This window comes from Lonchura striata, chromosome Z (genome assembly GCF_050655825.1).
Source record: "Lonchura striata isolate lonStrDom1 chromosome Z, ASM5065582v1, whole genome shotgun sequence".
NCBI classification, from domain to species: Eukaryota; Metazoa; Chordata; class Aves; order Passeriformes; family Estrildidae; genus Lonchura; species Lonchura striata.
Window position 1 is genome coordinate 68,687,484 of NC_140740.1, and position 18,915 is coordinate 68,706,398.

The 18,915-nt window shown below is 34.6% G+C and overlaps 1 protein-coding gene across 31 annotated transcripts in view; it reads left to right on the forward strand.

Moving 5' to 3' along the window:
- Nucleotides 1–18,915, forward strand: part of PTPRD (protein tyrosine phosphatase receptor type D) — a 1,154,377-nt gene that overhangs the window by 566,851 nt on the left and 568,611 nt on the right. The window lies entirely within an intron of this gene.

Below are 18,915 nucleotides of genomic sequence, written 5' to 3' on the forward strand. Positions count from 1 at the left end.
AGAGAACCAATCAGTCTTTTCCCATGATAAGCTATAGGTGTAGGTATCATTTGCTATTCAGTCAATAATTCTTTGGCATTATCAGATTTCTGATACTCCATTACCTGCTGCTTTTTGGTGTTCAAAACAATCCCCTATCTGTAAAAAGAAGTAGTGAGAGTTGCAGCAATAAAGTAGCGGTCTAATATTCGTATCAAAATTTCTACAGATACTTTCTAATATCTTACATGTTTGTATTTCTTTTCAAACTAAATTAAAGTGCTAATCTTTAATTCTTTACAAGACTAATCCATTAATGGTTAAATTACAGAAGGACCCGCAAATCATTTTGTTGGGTGAGAATTCCCATTTTCAGTGCAACAGAAACAAGCATTCTGCTTTCTATAAGGCTTTCATGAATCTAGACCTGAATAAAGACTAGACTATAACATTTGCAATTGCCTTTGAACAGCAGTCCTAGATTATCTTTAGTCTTGGCTTTTCAACAAGCAAAAATTGCTGGGTTTAGTTTATTTAGTTTCTAATTTATGAAAACTGAGTCACAGCTAGCTGCAGAGTTATCATAGATATTCATTTCTAAAAAACCCTAAGAAACAGTGATCATTTGACAAGTATATATGAATTTCCTATCTGAAATACTACTCTACAAGCTTAGCAGAGATGACTGAAATAATGTTGGGTTTTATGTTTTGTTTTGTTTTGCTTTTGTTTTTTTGTTAACATAGTGAGGAGTCTAGATATGCAGAATGAAGCATTGGATCCAAAGCAAATTATCACAATTTAACAGAATTTAACAGATTTTTTAAAAAATAGGTATTAAAATTGGCCCAATGACATTATCTTAAGTAATGGCTTGATATTCAAAATTTTTGAGGCCCACTGATGTTAATAGCTAAAAGTAAACCTTTTCATTTTATTTGCTTTAGAGTAGTTCTTTAAAAAATGGCTTGAAGAAAGTTTTATTCTTCTCAGAAGCATCTGTCTTTTGTACTCTTAAAACTTAAATGTTGTCTCAGATCTTATTAGAGTTGGTGTAGGAACTAATTAATTCTCATTCTACTTAACTACAAGCTCGATTCCAATTATTTGGGGTTTTAAATATTTTTTGTTTTATACAGAAAAAAAAAAGATATTCAACATTGTTCCATTTTCCAGAATTTGCTGTCTGCCTGATGTTCCTTCAAAGCACTACTAAGATAACCTGATAGCTAAGATAACTAAGATAGCCTGAAGATTGTGTTAGTAAAAGGATGCTAAGCAGTCTAAGAAAGTATGGTACTTCCATCATAGCTCGTCCCTGTGCAGTCAATAAGTGAATTCTGACAAATCATGTAAACAATTCTACTTTGTGGAAGATTTTCTTTAAATGATGATTTTCTCATTGTTACATCTTTATTTTTGTATGTGCTTTCTATTCTTAATATACAGGAAGGTGCTGTCAAAAGAATAACAGCTGCTTTATTGATGTGCATATAATAGGGAACAGTCCACTCTGATGGATAACAATAAATCTTTAACCAAGCTTTCACACTTTATTTTCTGTTAGGCTACTGCATTAACCCGAGTTTTCAGCTGGTATTTGTTTATCTGCTTAATGCAGCACTTTGCCTGCATTTATGGCTTTGGTGTTTATTCGGAGTCTTCAAAGGGTGAGTAGGGATTTTGCATTTCAGAGGAGCTTAACCTCCTGTATATTTACAGCATTATTAAAGCCAGGTGGCCTACACAGAGGTCAACAACTTCTCAACGGAAACATGATACCTCGTATTTTGCTGTGCCTGATCAGAGTTAAAGCCCTTGCTTTCTCAGAAGGGCTCAGGACGAGCCAGGAATGGATTTTGTTTCTTTGTAAAACAGAAGTGTGTTGCTTCGTTGAATCAGTTTCACATAAGTACAGAATCACAAGGTTGAAAGAGACCTTCAAGATCATCGAGGCCAACCCATGCCCTAACACCTCAGCTAAACCATGGTATTAAGCGCCCCATCCAGTCTTTTTGTAAACACGTCAGGGGTGACTCAACTACCTCTCTGGGCAGCCCATTCCAGTACTTTATCACTCTTTCTATAAAAAAACTTCTTCCTGATATCCAACCTATTTCCCTTGGTGCAGCTTAAGACTGTGTCCTCTGGTTCTGTCAGTTGCTGCCTGGAGAAAGAGACCAACCTCCCCCTGACCACAGCCACCTTTCAGGGAGTGTAGAGAGTGATAAGGTCATCTCTGAGTCTCCTTTTCTCCAGGCTAAACACCCCCAGCTCCCTCAGTTGTTCCTCACAGAGCTTGGGTTCCAAGCCCATCGCCAGCTTGCTTGTTTAGCCATGTCTTTCCTCTTTATAAGGTTCGATTCCTTTGACTCCAACCTTCAATTTAGGCAGTGGTACTTTGCTATAGATGTGATATACTTTTAAAATTTATTTCTCAGAGTAAAAGTTTAAATCTTATAAAGGCAAATGTTTCTAATAATGCAGTTTGTGATCAGGTTTTCCCACTGAATTTGAAAAAAAATATTCACAGAAAATATCATGCATATAAATGTGTTATTTCTTGTAGTATGTTTATTGTACGCACAGCACAGAATTTTACTTCATTGATATGCTAGGGAGACATTCAGTGAAAACACAGCTCTTATCTTCGAGTTCCATAGGAAGGGCTGGTTACATTGCATTTTCTGACCAGCTGTACTGAAGAGTAATATCTTCATTTGGGGGTGGATGGAGTAATTAAGTAATCAGTTCAAAAGTGCTGTTTTCTAGATTTGAAAATGAGGATATTTTCCCTGAATGTTAATGTGGTTTACAGGCTCTGGGCTAGACTATAAACTCTGTTTTTCAGTTGCAAATCTCAACCAAAAAAAAAAAAAAAAAAAAAAAAAAAACCCAAAAAAACCAAAATGCAGAATCTGCAAATGTAATTGAATATTTCAAAGATAGTGTCTTCATATTTTATCTCAGTTGCTGCAACATTTCTCAATAGGGAGGCCTTAACAGAGGTTTTTAATGCTGAGATGAGTAAAACAAGTCTCAGATATACTATGTACTAAACATGTCAATAAAGATTTCGTGAAAATAAGTATAAGCATCCAGTATCACACAAAAATCAGTGAATGCTGGCTTAAAACAATGGTTTTGTCAGTAATAATACAATTCTAGAAGCAGTCTTTCCAAAAACTTTCAGTCTGCTCCTACTTAATATGGGGCAAACCTAATGTAAATGAAGATAAACCTTCAAATGGCTATATTTTGGTAATATTTTAGGATTTATACAAAATTAAGTGTATTGGTATCAAATGTATCCTCTTTCACCTTTACGCATTTCTTTAATAGAAGACTTAAGGTTTTGTAGGCTGGAGGCTTAACATCTTTAAACTGGCAATGTCACAGTGCCCAAAATGTAGAAGTTACATAGTCGTGACTGAAGTTTTAAAACAATAGGAAGATTGACTAATTTCCAAATTAAAACCAGGATATCAAGGGTTATCTTGTGTCACATAAATAACTGCGTGGGATTATTAATGTCAGACTCTCTTACCTCATCTCAATCCTGAGGTTTAAATAGCTCCAGATGAACTTTGGGCAAAACAGATGAATGCTCGAATCAGACTAAATAACTCATCTATACTCATGATTTAGGACATTAAATCTAAGAGCCCAGAAATTAAAAGCCAGTTACATCATCTGTTCTTCTAACACAATCTGGTCACATTTTTGATTTACAGCTAATTGTTCTGCACAGTTGTGGGGCTTTATTTCACAGCACTTTTTGACAAAAAAACCAAAAACCTGGAATAACTGTCTTTTTTACCCTTCAGTATACTCCATTCTATGTAGAACACAAATTTTATTCTGTCTTTTAAAATGGAAATGCAATCCAGAAAAGGAAAAGTCAAATTGCTTCTGATAAACATGGCTCTGTCTCTGAAAGCGTCTAGGTTTCCAAGTTTCAAAAAAATATGCACTATATTCCAAAGAAATATCAGCATAAAGTAAGGCTGCTATAGGCAGATTTAATATGCATTCTTATTATTTACATGTTGAGTCATTTGCATCAATTTTTCTTCACTACAAGTATTTCCTAAAGGTTGGGTAATATCCCAAATATTTCACAAACTATGTTTTGTCTTCTGAAGCTGTACAGGTGAAATTTTGCCATCCTAATTGTGAAAATTTTTTAATTGTAACTGTGTGACTGAAATTCTTTGACACAATGATAATAGATTTTTACATAGAAACAGAATTTGCAGACAACAGCAAGGATGTGTTGATGATAGCTACTTACTATAAGGCAAAAGGGATCACATAGTGATGGATGTCCTTGGCAGTACATACACAATTGTCTGAAAGTCTGTTTTTTTTACAAATGTATTTATATTAATTCATAATAAGTATTTTGACTTATTTCTTCAAAACATTTGAATGTTTTCCCCTCTGCAGCTATATAGCTTTTTCAGCATTTAATGCAACTCCTAGTATTGTGCAGTTACCTTCTGAGAATCTTATGGATCTGATTGGCTAAAATGTATTGGCTAAAATTTCATTATAGCAACAGATCCTTTGGGAAGGAACTGACTGTATTCATTCTAAGATTTTTGTTGTTCTGAATTCATGAATCATTGTAGTGACTAAGAATTAATTTCTGTCTTCTGACTTTCCTCAAACTGCATTTTCTAGGGAGTTTTTTTTCTGTCTTCTATTACAGGTCTGAAGATTCAAAGAGACAGTTTATTAATACCTTCAATGCCTATGTTGTTCTAGAATTGAAACATATTCAGTTACAGTAATTTATCAATAATTTAGTTCCCTCTTTTCAATTACTATGCATTTTCAAAGTTAGATAAGCCAAATATATATTACTATATATTTTCAAAGACAGAAGGCCAAATTAAATGCATTGTCTAATATGACACTGGAATGCAGAGATTACTCTTACTATGTAAGAGTATCCTTGTATGAATCACAGAAAAAATAAAGACATGATTTCTAGAACCAATGATTTGTCCCTGAAACCTTTCTAATCACATCAGAAATTTGTAAAATTCAGTTTTGAAAGCTGTGAGAAGTCAGCATCCTATAGCTTCATAACAGTGAATTTTACTGTAACTTGGGTTGTTTAATGCTTCAGCTAACAGCCCTCAAAGGCAGCATTTTGCCAGAAGTGGAGGCAGACAATCTACTGAGAGTTTGTCTCAGTAATGGTGGGCACACTGTGGAATCCCCAGCAGCGTTCACAGGGAGCTCATACCCAGCATGAGCGCCCATGGGAGGATGATCTGTGGGTCAGGGGCTGCAGTGGCCTCTGGGGCCTCTCACAGTCTGTGCTTTCAGGAAGCATGCACTGGTGGGGGGTTTGCAGCAGGCGTAAAGAATCTGTGAGAGGAGGTCAGCAGACCACATGTCTTTCCAGGCACTGCACTACAAGAACTGACACTGCTCTTCCAAGTTGCACTGAGGAAGCACCTATGCTTGTTAGTCTGGGAAATGGAGACAACCAGGCTGTGATCTTGTGAACTCTGGTATCAGAATGACTGTTCCCTATCCATGTGCATCCATGACCTGAAGAACACATTTGGGGACCCAGCACAGGCAAAGGCAGACTTCTTCACAATAAAGACTTTGATCTGCGTGTGCCTGAGACCTGTGGCAGCACTGGCAGGATGAGGCAAAGAACGGTGGTGGAAGACTCCCTGCTGTGGGGATGCAGGCTGCTAAACTGACTCAGTCTGTTAGAAGTCTGTTAGTCTGACTCAGTCTGTTTGCTGCATGCTGAGGGGTTTGGTCCAGAACATCACGGATAGGCTGACAAAGTTTGTTCAGTTTGACAGTTGGTAAGACTATTATTCCAAATTTCTCCTCCATAAGGGCACTAGCAATATGTCTGGGAGGTTTAGGGCTTCATAAGTAGTGACCACACATTTTTAGGGAATGAGAAGAAGGGCTGGGTGCATGGTGACTTCTGCCTGGTCTTGCTGGTGAATGGGAAAGGCTTGAGGAGCACTGATTGAATGTTGGAAGTCAAAAACTGGTTGCACATTTGACATTGGCAATAGTTTTAATTTTTAAGACCATGTGACCTTTTTGAGGACTGCTTGGAAGAGAAGGTATCCATCTTCTCTTAAATTATCTTAAAATAAGGGATTAAATTGGGAAAAGAGTGTTTAAATAGGGAAGAGTGCTTGTTACCAAGCTGGGCAACCTAAACAGTACTAATCTAATAAAAAGAAGGAAGGGAAAGAGTGGTCAACAACCAAATGAAGAAGCAATGCACCAAGCTGGCAAACAAAATATGAGGGATTAAGTAAACACTGAGGACTTAAACAGCTGGACTACTGCCATGGACACAGGCAGACTCTTCATGAAGGACAGACTGGGAAAGTAAAAAGGGAGGGTTGCCTTTTGCATAGGAGATAAGGATTTATGGTATTCATTGTTTGGGTGATGGGTCAACAAAATTAGTGCACAGACCAAAAGTGGGAAATACTGTGATAGGCGCCTGCTACATACAATATTAATGAAGAACAAGCAAATTATGCCTTCTTCTGACCACTTCACATTCATAGGCCCTTACCTTCCTGAGGAAATTGACTCTCAGTGTATGAGGGAAGGACAACACATCAGGGCACAAGTACTTCGGGAACTTTCTGAAGTGCACTGCCAACATCTTCTTAACACAGGTAGTTAAGGAACCAGGAACAGGAGATGAACTACTCTTCCTAGAACAGAACCAGAATAAAGCAAATTCTTCCTCTCTCCAAGACAGCAATCAAAAGTATTTGGGAAAGTACAGGCCAGTCAGACTCATGTTGTTACACTGTGAGAGTTTATCTTGTTCACACAGACAGTTGCTTATCTCTCCTCAGTTTAATTTGGTTTTGGTTCCATTTTGTAAAAAAGCAAAGTTCTTATTTAATCAGCATGGTTTAAACTATAGCATATTTAAGTCATGTTCAGTGGTTTGAGCAGCAGTGAAAATTAAAAAAAAAAAAAACAAAAAACAAAAAAAGGCTCTAGAATGAGTTTAATATCTTGCCAAAACCTAAAAAACTTCATCTTGATAGCACTTAAGAAATTGTCAGTGATGTTAAGCTATTAGTTGTTAGTTGGACTTTTCTTCTTCTTTCTTTCTTTCTTTCTTTCTTTCTTTCTTTCTTTCTTTCTTTCTTTCTTTCTTTCTTTCTTTCTTTCTTTCCTTCTTTCTTTCTTTCTTTCTTTCTTTCTTTCTTTCTTTCTTTCTTTCTTTCTTTCTTTCTTTTTCTTCCTTCTCTCCTTCCTTCCTTCCTTCCTTCCTTCCTTCCTTCCTTCCTTCCTTCCTTCCTTCCTTCCTTCCTTCCTTCCTTCCTTCCTTCCTTTTTTTTCTTTCTCCCTAATATTTGAAGTTTAATATGCTTAACTAGTAATTGTACTAAACATCAGACAACAAAAGATTTTAACAACTCTCTCAGGAAATCAGGAAAAACCAGAGCTTCTTTATTAGTCCACTGTGTTCACATAATTGGATCACTCGCCCTCTGCCACCACTGAGTGAAACATTTGTATTGACTCACAGGTCAAGTATCTATTAAAATAGTGATAAATCAATCACCATCCTCGCCCTCGTGCACAGAAGTACATGAGCTCTGAAGTAATGACTGCTGTTCAATGACAGCTTAGAGGGCTTTTCTGTCTCACATAATGAGACAGAAATCTTAGGTAGTTAATTAAGGCACTGTATATTTGAACACCTTCATAAAAAGTCAGTGAATCAGTTGACACAAATCAAGGCGTGAATCCAAGAAACTGCAGGTGGGATGAAGTGCACAGAGCCTATCAAAGCTCATCACATTTGAAAGTCAAAGACATGAGTTCCTCAGTTGGAAAATTCAAAATTATGTGTGCTTCTCTTTACCTTGATTTTTATTGCACAGCATATAAGAGCCATGTGTACTGACTGTAATTTATACACTGAAGTGCAACGATGTTTTTATGTTTAGTTTATATAAACAGTTATAAACAGTATCCCACAACCTTTCTATTGCAAGAATTCTCTGTAATTATTTTCTTTTACATTTTATTTAAGAGATAGTACTTGTTTGAATTGTCAGGTTTAGCTAGTCTATTTTTATTTCTTTAATAAACTCAAAATGAAAATAATCTTGCAAGGTGGCAGGGTGTTTAGGGATGTCAGTGTAATTATTGCAGAGGTGAGGAAATATCCTCATGAGATGATTGGTCTATTTAGTGAAGAAAAAGCCCCTGAAGAGTTTTCTTCATTTATATTTTCAGAGTGTGGCTTTTACCTGTTTATATTGTGGTCACTTCTTAGAGAAAATTCAGTGGGAATAAATATTTTGATCTCTAGTGCTTTTCTCATTCTCACTTTCCAAAATTACCCTAGCCGTTTGAGACTATCCCTAAAGGAAAGTCTCAGGATAATAACAGACTTCTCTAGAAGCAGTATTAGGATTTGGGACTCTATTAAATCATACAGAGCTCTCACTCACTGAATTCTGTATTAGATAGACGATGCTGTAAAAATACATGAAGGACTGAAGAAAGCACAGGCAGTTTCTCTTTTGAAAACAACACCTGAAATGTACAGCAATCTCTTTCCTGTCTCACACACCATGAAAGTGAACTCCATCATCTGCTCATGATGGACAATTACAAAGACAGTCCAGAAGAAATACTGTCACAATAGTGCTGTCAAATGAACATTCACTAGAGAATTAAAGTTCCCCCTGGCATAAGGAAATTCAGTCCTCTCTAACTGTTTTTATACCACATAATCTAGTTGTTCCATAATGAGCCTAAGGACTAGGAAACTGCAGAAAAACAATAGTATAATTCTCTTTCCTTTAGATCAGATGTTTCTTTCCAAACAGGAGAGCATTTTTTAAGCAGGAATTAAATATTCCAATTTTTCATTATATTTATTTAATAAATGCAATCCATTGATCTATGGCACTCATTAGACATTAAAACATTCAGTACCTCTGAACTTCTTCAGTCATTGTTCTGAGCACTGCACTCATGGGCTGCTGCAGTGGGCCAGCCTACTTAAACTCTAACAGAATATTCAATAGTATTCAGAATTATCTTTATCTCTTTTCCAGGTAGATTATGAAAGATTTCAGGTCTTCAGTTACCCTTTTGTTTTTGATTGTTAAATAGAATCCTGATACCTGATTTTTTTGCCCCTTTAAAATATACAGTAACAGTTTCTTGTATACAATTGATTTTTTGATTTTTTTTACTGCTGAGATTTCAGCACATTATGTTGTCTAATACATGCTTTGGCATCTGGATTTTTTTTTTTTTTGGGGAAAACATAATTGCAAACATAAGCATTTTTTTAATCTGGAAGTAATTAGCATGAAATAAAGAAAATCCACATATCTGATCCCCAAGTGAGGGAACAAAACAACTAAAACCAAACCATAATGGCTCTCCCTACTGCTCTCCCACACACGCATCTTGAGTGTATTACTTGAGAAGTTGGAAAGTTCATTATGCATACGTATAATGGAGACAATCGTAATTTCACACTTTTTATAGTACAATGCCTTTTCTTCACATTGGCATGAAGTCATTACAAGATGGCTAAAATAAAATTAAATTAAAACAGTCTTTCATTAGCTACAGATTCTTAGGCTGATTGTTTTCAGTACATTTCCTTTAGATTGATTTACCTTTTGATGTGTTTTACATCCTTATTTGTAGACAGGCAGAAACTGTCAAAAAAAAAAGGTAAAAAGAGGGAAAAAAAGGGTGATTACTCAACAATCCTACTGAAGTTTAATCTGTGCCACATGATTGTTCCTGCAAAGAAAATTCCAGATACAAAATGATGAATAACAGTGAGAGGAGCCTAAATAAATGTCTTGTGTGGTTTTTGTATTAGTGCTAAATTCTGACATTGTTTTTCTGACTTTTGTTAGAAGTGCAGATAATGCATTTCTGCATTATCAAAATGTGCCCGAGCATTGTAAATCCCATTTCAAAACAACACAATTAGAGTATATAGAACTGGTAGACATTCTTAAATGACACTTTCAAGTTTGGAAGATAATCCTTCTCCATCTGAGATATTTAAGTGCATCAACATTCAGTTTAATAAATTTGTGTGTCACTGAAGAGTCATGTAAAATTATATTCTTCTTTTTAAATGAGAACTTGAGGAACTGAATAGCAGTTTGAAAGTCAAAAAAACTTCCTTTTTATGTACTTTCCAAATATTTTGTGAAATGTTATACGTACATTTTATATTGTACATTTCATATAATGGGCCAATTAAAAATTAGTCAGGATATAAATTCTTTTGTGTGCAAATAAAACATGTGGGCCTATCGTTTGAGATTAAATTTTAGATGCTTCTTGATAAAGTGTATGTTTAAAACATGCATTGCTTAAAAAGAGGGAAAGTTATACAAAGAGATTTGACATATCATGCATATAATTTATCTACTAATTAAAATTAAGTAGTGTCTTTGCAATTGGATTCACATTTTATGCACATTGTTTATCATGTCTTTACTTAAATAATAGCATTACATTCACTTTACTTTTTAATCTATGGTCATATAATAAACTGTAAAATGTTCATAAAACCAAGTAGTGCATGAATTCTAACAGAAATTGTTTTTAAAATATATATTATGTTACTATGTTAAATAGAATGAAATTACTCTTTTGCTCCCTAGTTAACCCTAATTACTACACTCATAAACTACATAACTTTCAAGTCCAAGGAAATTAAACTATAATGAAGTAAATTTCTTTTACACTATATAGTATATTTTAATTAAAATTTTTTCTACTTAATAATATATAAAATTTTATTTCTTATTAAATCATTATTTCCTTCACTTTCAGGTAAATAGAAGTTCATATTACTCCAAATGTATTAGACTTAAAAGTTTTAGGGAAAAAGGCATAAGAGCAACAAGAGTGCTATTTCTCTGTGAACAAACTAAAGTATCTTTTAAATGTCTTTCATTACAAAGTTAAAGCAGTTTGGCTTCTGCTCTAAAGGGCAGTTGGGATGTCCCATGTCTATATATGGTCAACAATTTACTTATTTTAACATTATTAATTGCTTACTTTAATGTTTACAAATCAAAATTAATATTCTAGGTATTCTCACCAAGCATCAAAGAGCTAAGGTGTGTTCTTGAAGGTAATGAAATTTGGCTAGTCTAGAAGTAATTTTCTTTCCAAAGAAAGAAGCTTTGTCTGTCTGCCATTCCTCTGCACAGACTATAGAAATCCTGTTGTTATGAGATTTGTGCCATAAGAAATCATCACTTTTTATCATATAAAGCAAAGACTGCAGCTCTGAGTTGTTAATCTGTTATACAGTCACTCATATATCTGAGTACCCTGTGCTTCTTAATTCTAAGATAACTCAAAGAACTTTCCATCTGAATCTTTGGATGTATCTTAAAAATAATTTGTAAAAGAACATCCATTAACACAGTGCCCTGAAGTCACTCATGGAAGATGGGGAATAATAAAGGTTTTTCAGCAAAATTTCCCATCAGAATTTCAGATGTAAGCAGCATCCATCCATGATTTCTCCAGAATTCATGCCTAACAAGTATATGCAGAAGTATATGTTGACAAGAACAGGTGAAAGAGAATATGCTGATTTAATCTACTTTAGTTTTATTATGATGCATACATATTTCAAACTATCTTTAGAATTCACTCATTTAGATTATTTTTCCTTTCCTACGCAAGACCCAGTCCTACAGTCCATATAACTAAAAAGCAATATCTGATATTTTATTATTTTCTGGTTAATATATATGTTAGTATCTGGGCAAGGTACAAATATATTCTTGATACAGATCTCAAAACTCACCAAAGTGTATAAAGGAGATAAAACTTTTTTTTTGGCTACTAGGTTTCCATCTTGCTGTAGAATATGCTGACTTTTCTAAATTATATTCTCACCCCAATATTTATATTATATTTTCACTCAATATATATATTTAAAAAGATTGCTTGTTAATCACCACCTTTGTAGTAACCTTTTATTTCCATCATGAATATAAAATAGGTGATAATTACTTTCACAAATTTCACAGAAAATTTTTCTTAGTTACATATTTATTAAATATACTGAGCCATATGACCTGCATTAAGGGATACCAACAATGCTGTACTCTTTAAAAGTGAAGAAAATTAAGACAAAATAGCAATATTTTATATCTTTAATGATACATATTTCAGGTGTCTTTTCAGATGTGCAAGCATGTTTTCAAATTACTGTCACAATCTGACAGCATGGCCATTTTTCACTTCTTGATGTTTTGCTTTCCTATTCTTTGAGATATTCTAGTGCATCAGCTGTTGTTTCAGCTGTGTCCAGTACCTGGCCATATGTGCACTACATGCTTGTTTTGTGAAAAATAAAACATCATGGAAGGTAAGTTCAGCTTAGTATTTCAATGCTTTGCACAAACAGACTCTGAAATGATAATAAAACATTACATTGCAGTAACATAGGAAGCAAGTAGAGGAAATTTTTAATAAGAGGGGTAATAAACTGTAGAAACAACCACTTCAGGCTAGTTGAACACTGACTATTATTTATTCAAATTCCAGGTAAATGTATAATGAACATAAAATAGGAAGTCTGATCATTAGAATTTTAATTCCAACTGATAAGCAGGATATTTTAGTTTTGAGAGAGACAGTCTAGAGAGTCTTAAATAATATAATGTATTATCAAACTATTTTATTTTCTTCTGTCTCTCATCTAGTTTCCTATTGCAAGCTTTTTTAAAGGCTCTTCTTTACAAACATATATTGGCCTGATCTTGGATCACTGATTATTATAAATGTAACTGACAACCTCATTTTTTCTTTATGGCAGTAGGTGGAAGTCAATTAAAACTCTGTGCTATATATGTGTGTGTATATGTATGTATATATATATATATATATATATATGTAAAATTGTTAATGTCTTCAGAGTGGTTTTAATTAAAACAAAAAAAAATTCTTACAATTGAAAGGTCTTAATTGTTTTTTGCAAAGATTTGATTCAAAAACCTTCCAAGTTTTTTGAAAGATTTGTTTTTTCTAAAAAGCTCTTTGTCCTTTATTAGCGGTTCATTTGGTGCTGAAAACAGTGAAGGCCATAAGCAGTAAAAGTCTTTTCAAGCTTTTTTTTAACTAATCACTTATATGAACTTTCATTTAGATGTAGAGCATAGTTAGCTATTTGCATATTTTCACAGGGAAAAAAATGAGCAATTTAACTCTACGATAAAATCCATATTTAAAATAGCCTACCCTTATTGCTTTGTCCCACCTTAATACCAGACATCTGTTCTGGCTGTTTTAAATATTCCATTCTCAGCAGGTTGCAGTTGCCAGAAGACATTCATTACCAACTAGTTTATATCTGTGCTTTCATATAAAGTCTATGACATCAAATGTTTCATCTGTGTCTCTTTAATGTTTACCCTTCAGAAGCATCTACTTGGAGCAGTGGTATGTTCCACTAAAAATACGGGAGATGGATGGTGGCTGCTGCTGCCCAGTATCTGTTCCCCACAAACCTCTCCTGTAGAAAAGCAGGTTGGGTGAACATTCAGGCAATGCAGTCAGATCCCCACACCACACTCACCACAGCTGGCTCAGCGAGAGAGGCAAGAAAGGCTCTTTTTGCAAGGCTTTATTCCAGCGAGATGCATCACGTGAAGCTGAAGGAGCCCTGCAAGGAAGAGAACCACCCCGTGAGCGGGCAGCTGAAGGGGAAGGGGTGGGGGCAGAGCTAAGGGCTGGGCAGAGGGGCCTGGGCTCCAGGGGAAAGGACGCAGCCACCAGGGGTATCCTCCCAACGAGGGAACGGGGAAAGGAGAAACCAGGGGAGTCCATGGGGAGTCTGTCCTTTCCCCCCAGGAAGACAACTCTGTGGTGGTTAGTCACCGGGCAGAGGACTTGGGAATTGGCTGAGAGCAGAGAGGTCATGGGATGCTACCTTCCACAGCTATCCTTTGTAAAGAGATAAAGATGTGAATTTTAAAACAGTATGGTGAATGAAAGTTTATCATAAGGTGTTTTTTTCCCCCTTTTTTAATGTTTTCTACTTTGCCATACCATGAACAAAGTAGAAGGACTCACAATTTTATAGCAATGAATTTTGCTACAAGCTCTAGGAACTAGTCTAAGGTCTACCAATAACACTTGTTCTTTTAGTGAAAAAACTGAGCACTTTTATGATTCCATATTCAACCTTGACATTTCAGTTCCTGACCTGCTCCTTTTCAATAACTGAACTTAATGTATTTTTATTGCCAAACATTTTCTCTCTTACAAGTTTGTGTCCATTTGTAAAACAAGTGTTTTTAGAAACACAACCTGTTCAATTATCATACTATCTTCAGCACAAAAAACTGCAACTATGTGACTAAACTGCATATAAAATCAATAGTTTTGCTAAATTTGGTAAAGGGAGACAAATATCTGGGGGAAAAAAACAAGTTTTACTTATTTATGAACAGATGAAAAATATACTTTTTAATCAAAATTATTTCTTTATTATTTTTATTTGTATTATTTTCTGCAGCCAAAATATATGTAAATATGATATTACAAAAATGCCTCAGCACAGCTTCTTTGGTAGCTAAAAGGTCCATTTAATATTTTACTCCAATAGAAGATAATAGTGTTTAAACAGGCAGTGACCCAGATATTATAATTCATATTCTGGCAGTTCTCCAAATGCTGAATTTATATCTGATATTTTAAATATTAAACCAATAGGCTGTATAGAAAACCAATAGACTGTATTAAACCAATACTGTAAAAACCACTGGGATCCTACCTCATTTTTTCTCTGGTCACCAATTTTAATAGTATTCCTTACTATCAAGAGTGCAGACCACACACAAAACAATTTTTTAGCCAAACATTGTCAAGATTGAACGTTTCCAGTATTTCCTACAGTTCAATATAAAACACATAAACACACACAAAATCAAAAAACAACCCACCAAACAAACAAAGTAAAATCCACAAGGATTCATTTTAAATTAATTGATCATACAGTGATTGTTTCTTCCTTATATTAAAATAGTCTGCAATATTGCCTTGCTTTCAGTCTTCCTTATTTATGTTAATAGTATTTCCATAACAATTCTAAACAGGATATAAAAATTAAATAGAAAATGTAAAGCAAGTGGTTTTTTTTTCATGGTAAAGCTTTTTCAAAAAACAAACCAGTTATTTTATTCTAAATAAGCAACACATTTTTCAGAATTCCTAATAACAAGAAATATTATTGCACACTTTGATGTGATGGATAACAACCCAAATTCAGAAAATATCTGTGTTGCTCCTGTGATGTCAGAAAGACTAGACAAGACAACTGGTATTATGACCAAGAATAGTTGTTTTCTGTAGAGAATATTAGATTTTTAAATGATAGGCTGAATCAGGATTGGTTATTCACTACTTGAAGGAAATAAAACAATTAAGCTGGCACACTATTAGATGTGTGAAGCTGAAATTCATTTAATATTTGCTGTGGTTTATTTTTTGAAAGAGACTATTGGAAGAAAGACCAACTAAAAACATACAATATGTAATATTTTTCCATTGCTATATTCTAAAGTCTTCCAAGTGTATTCCATGTCTTGTGTTTGATTTCCCTTTAATGACTACCATCTGGGAAAAAAACCCACGGTATAAAACTGGAGTTACACTCGTAGCATTAAATTATCATGCTGACTTGTCTTCATGGATGAAGATGATGAGTAATATAAAAATATCTTGATTGTTGACTTGCCAAAAAAAAAAAAACCCCAGAATACATTATAAAATCTGCAATCCAATCTATCTCAAACTCACTGAATTTATTTCTGAATAAATGTGAAAAAGACAATGAAAATAATTCAAAAATATATTTGGGAATAAAAGGTATTAATTGGTAACTAATTGGAACTGAAGGTAACTGCAATTACTTATAGAATATAATTCTTATTACATGAAGTGAAATAATGATCAAGTAATTTCCCCAGTGAATTTTCTTCTTGTGTAGAATGAATAGGGCTATAGACATCCACTTTTTGAAGTTTCACTAGAATTGTTATAATTAAGGGCCACAAGAACATGTATACTATGAAGTCAAGAAAACAAACTGATACTACAGACCCAGAATCAAGTATGAGCACAAGATGATAGTGCAGAAGTAGCCCAAAGATGTTTATAACTCCTCAGTTAATCACAGGATTTGCATTGTTTCATAACTCCAAACTCCATTAGCCAGGGCAGATTGCTAGTTTTGTGATCCAAATATCAAACTAAAGGCAGGCAGCATGCAAGATGAGATGATCCAAGGCCTCATTATCTAAAACACTTAAAGCCCCATGTAATTTCAACCCTTTAAAAAAAGTTATTTCCAGAATCTTAATCCAATCTCATAGGCAGTGAAGCTGTAATAGTCAATATTCCAATGACAGAGCAAGTGCAGTATCAAAATTGTGTCTGGAAAGGCTTGGAAAGGCACATTTTCTTTTGAAGTTATTTCATTAACTTAATGATCCACAGCAAAAGTCTTGTGAATAGCTAGAATGGCGAAACACTGGAGAAGAGATAGCCACTATGTGTAAGAAAAATTCAAAGAAACAATCATTCACTTGAAATTAAATCTTATTTCTTTGTGTTCTTTTTCTGGTTTTCTGACTGATCAGAATAAGCATGAAATACAGTTCTAAGTAGAGAAGAAAGGAATAAGGCCAAGTCTGCTTTAAACTAAGTCAACACAAATACAAAGAAAAAGAAGGGAGAGAAAACCAAATAACTTGTTAAGATGTTCATGAAAACTCATGAAAACGATATATTTCTATGTAACAGGAGAAATTTGTAAATGTGGCACTTGACACTATACTTGATGTTTCAGTCGCTGTAATTCTTGCTATGTAATGATATACAGATAATGATCCTGCCTTAATAGTGTCTAATATGACTCTCCTTAAGTGTCACTGACAATAACTTTTCACCAATAACTTCATTATCAGATAATCATGAAAAGGTTTGTGTGGGAAGGGACCCTAAAGATCATCTCGTTCCATCCTTTCTTCCAAGAGCAGGGAAATCTTCCACCAGAACAGTTTACTCAGAATCCCACCCAGCCTAGTCTTGAACACCTCCAAGGATGTGGAGCCCACATCTCTAGGACAATATGTTCCAATGCCTGACCACTCCTACATGTCCTACTCTCCTTCATCTTAAGGTCATTCCCCCTTGTCCTGCCACTATGTGCCCTTGTGGAAAGACCCTCTTTAGCTTTCTTGTAGGTACCCACTAGGTACTAAAAAGCCACTGTAAGGTCTCCATGCTGAACAGCCCCACCTCTCTCAGCCTGTCTTCACAGGCAAGCTGCTCAAACACCTAAAATCAAAGTACTGACTCTGGACTGGTTCCAGCAGGTCGTCTTTCTTGCATTGAGGGTCCCTGACCTGGACACTCCAAAGCAAGGCATCTCAGAAGAATAGGTCATGCTACCAGAGGGTGTAGTATTGACTTCAGTTCAGGGGTCTTTTAGGTTTTGTCTTCTTTATCAGCAATGTTTTTAAAACCCTCTGATTCCTCTACACAGGGATTGGTGCATTCAGGCACCTGACACTATCCAACAAATTGATCTCTTTCTTTACTTGGTGATAATTTCTCCTAAATTATTTGTAACAGTCTTATTATTATCTAGTCTCTTCAGTGAATGAGATTCTGCATAATGTGGCTGCTATGCTCAATCAAACAAAATTTCAAGACTGACTCCCACTGGCTAAGCAGAAAAAGATGAAATAAAGCCCATAAACTGACACATTCTAAAGCCTGAAGTACAAAAAAAAAATTAAATTAAAAAAAATCTTACCAGGCATAAAAGGACTGAAATTAGGATTTTTAACAGAACTGGAGAAACACCACAGAGAATTTTTCCCAAAATTAGTAAAGTCTACAGGATCTTACATCACTTGCTTGCCATGATATTCAAACATCAACCCTACCTTCTTAGGCAATCTTTTTCAAACTATGATACGTATTTCTAGAAAAGTAAAGCAAATGAATAAAAATATTTAAAAATCCATAAAGTATCCTAGAGAGCTGTTATTAGAGGGGAAACATGATATTGATTCTAAGCAACAGTTTGAAAAAAAGTGGTAGGATTAAGTTTTAAAGAGTTTACAAGATTAGTTCAGGTTCATCAAAAATATGAAATTCTAATTCCACAAACTTTCTCCTTTCCTTAAGGCGTGGAGAATTTTTCTGACAGTATTGTAACTATATCAAGGAAGTGACAGGATACAAAGGAAGAGTGGGGGCTTTTTATCTCCTGCAGAGGTGTTAATAAGAAAGAAGATGATATTCGTCTGCTTTATTTAAACATAAATATGAAGTGGATTTCTGAAAGAATCTGAGCCTTATAAGGACAGGTTTTGCAGGGCACTGGCTGACATAAAATAAAATTATGATCAACTGTTGCAGATTACATTGCAAAATATAGATTTGAAAAAGCCATTAATTAATGAAAACATTAAAAGAAAAATCCCAAAAACCTGTCATCCAGATGACTTGTCTCTTTTTCTCTTGTATAGAGATTTTACTTGATCATTTACTAAGAGCTGCAGCCATCTATTTGACAATTCCTTTTTCTCTATATTTTAAATTCCTCCTATATTCTCAGAGGAATGTAGTTTGGTGCACAAACTAAATTAAAGAATGTCAAATATGTAATATGATATGGATATTGGTATTGATAGTGCCTGAGACCATCAAAACAGAAGAAAAAATTTAAATCCTACATCTATACCCTTCTTACCATGTCTTACAAGTTTTTCTCACTCCACCTCCAAGGAAGTAACTGAAGAGAAGAGAATAAATTTCATGGGTAAAAAGTCAAGATTGTGGCTTTTATACTATGGAGGAAATTTG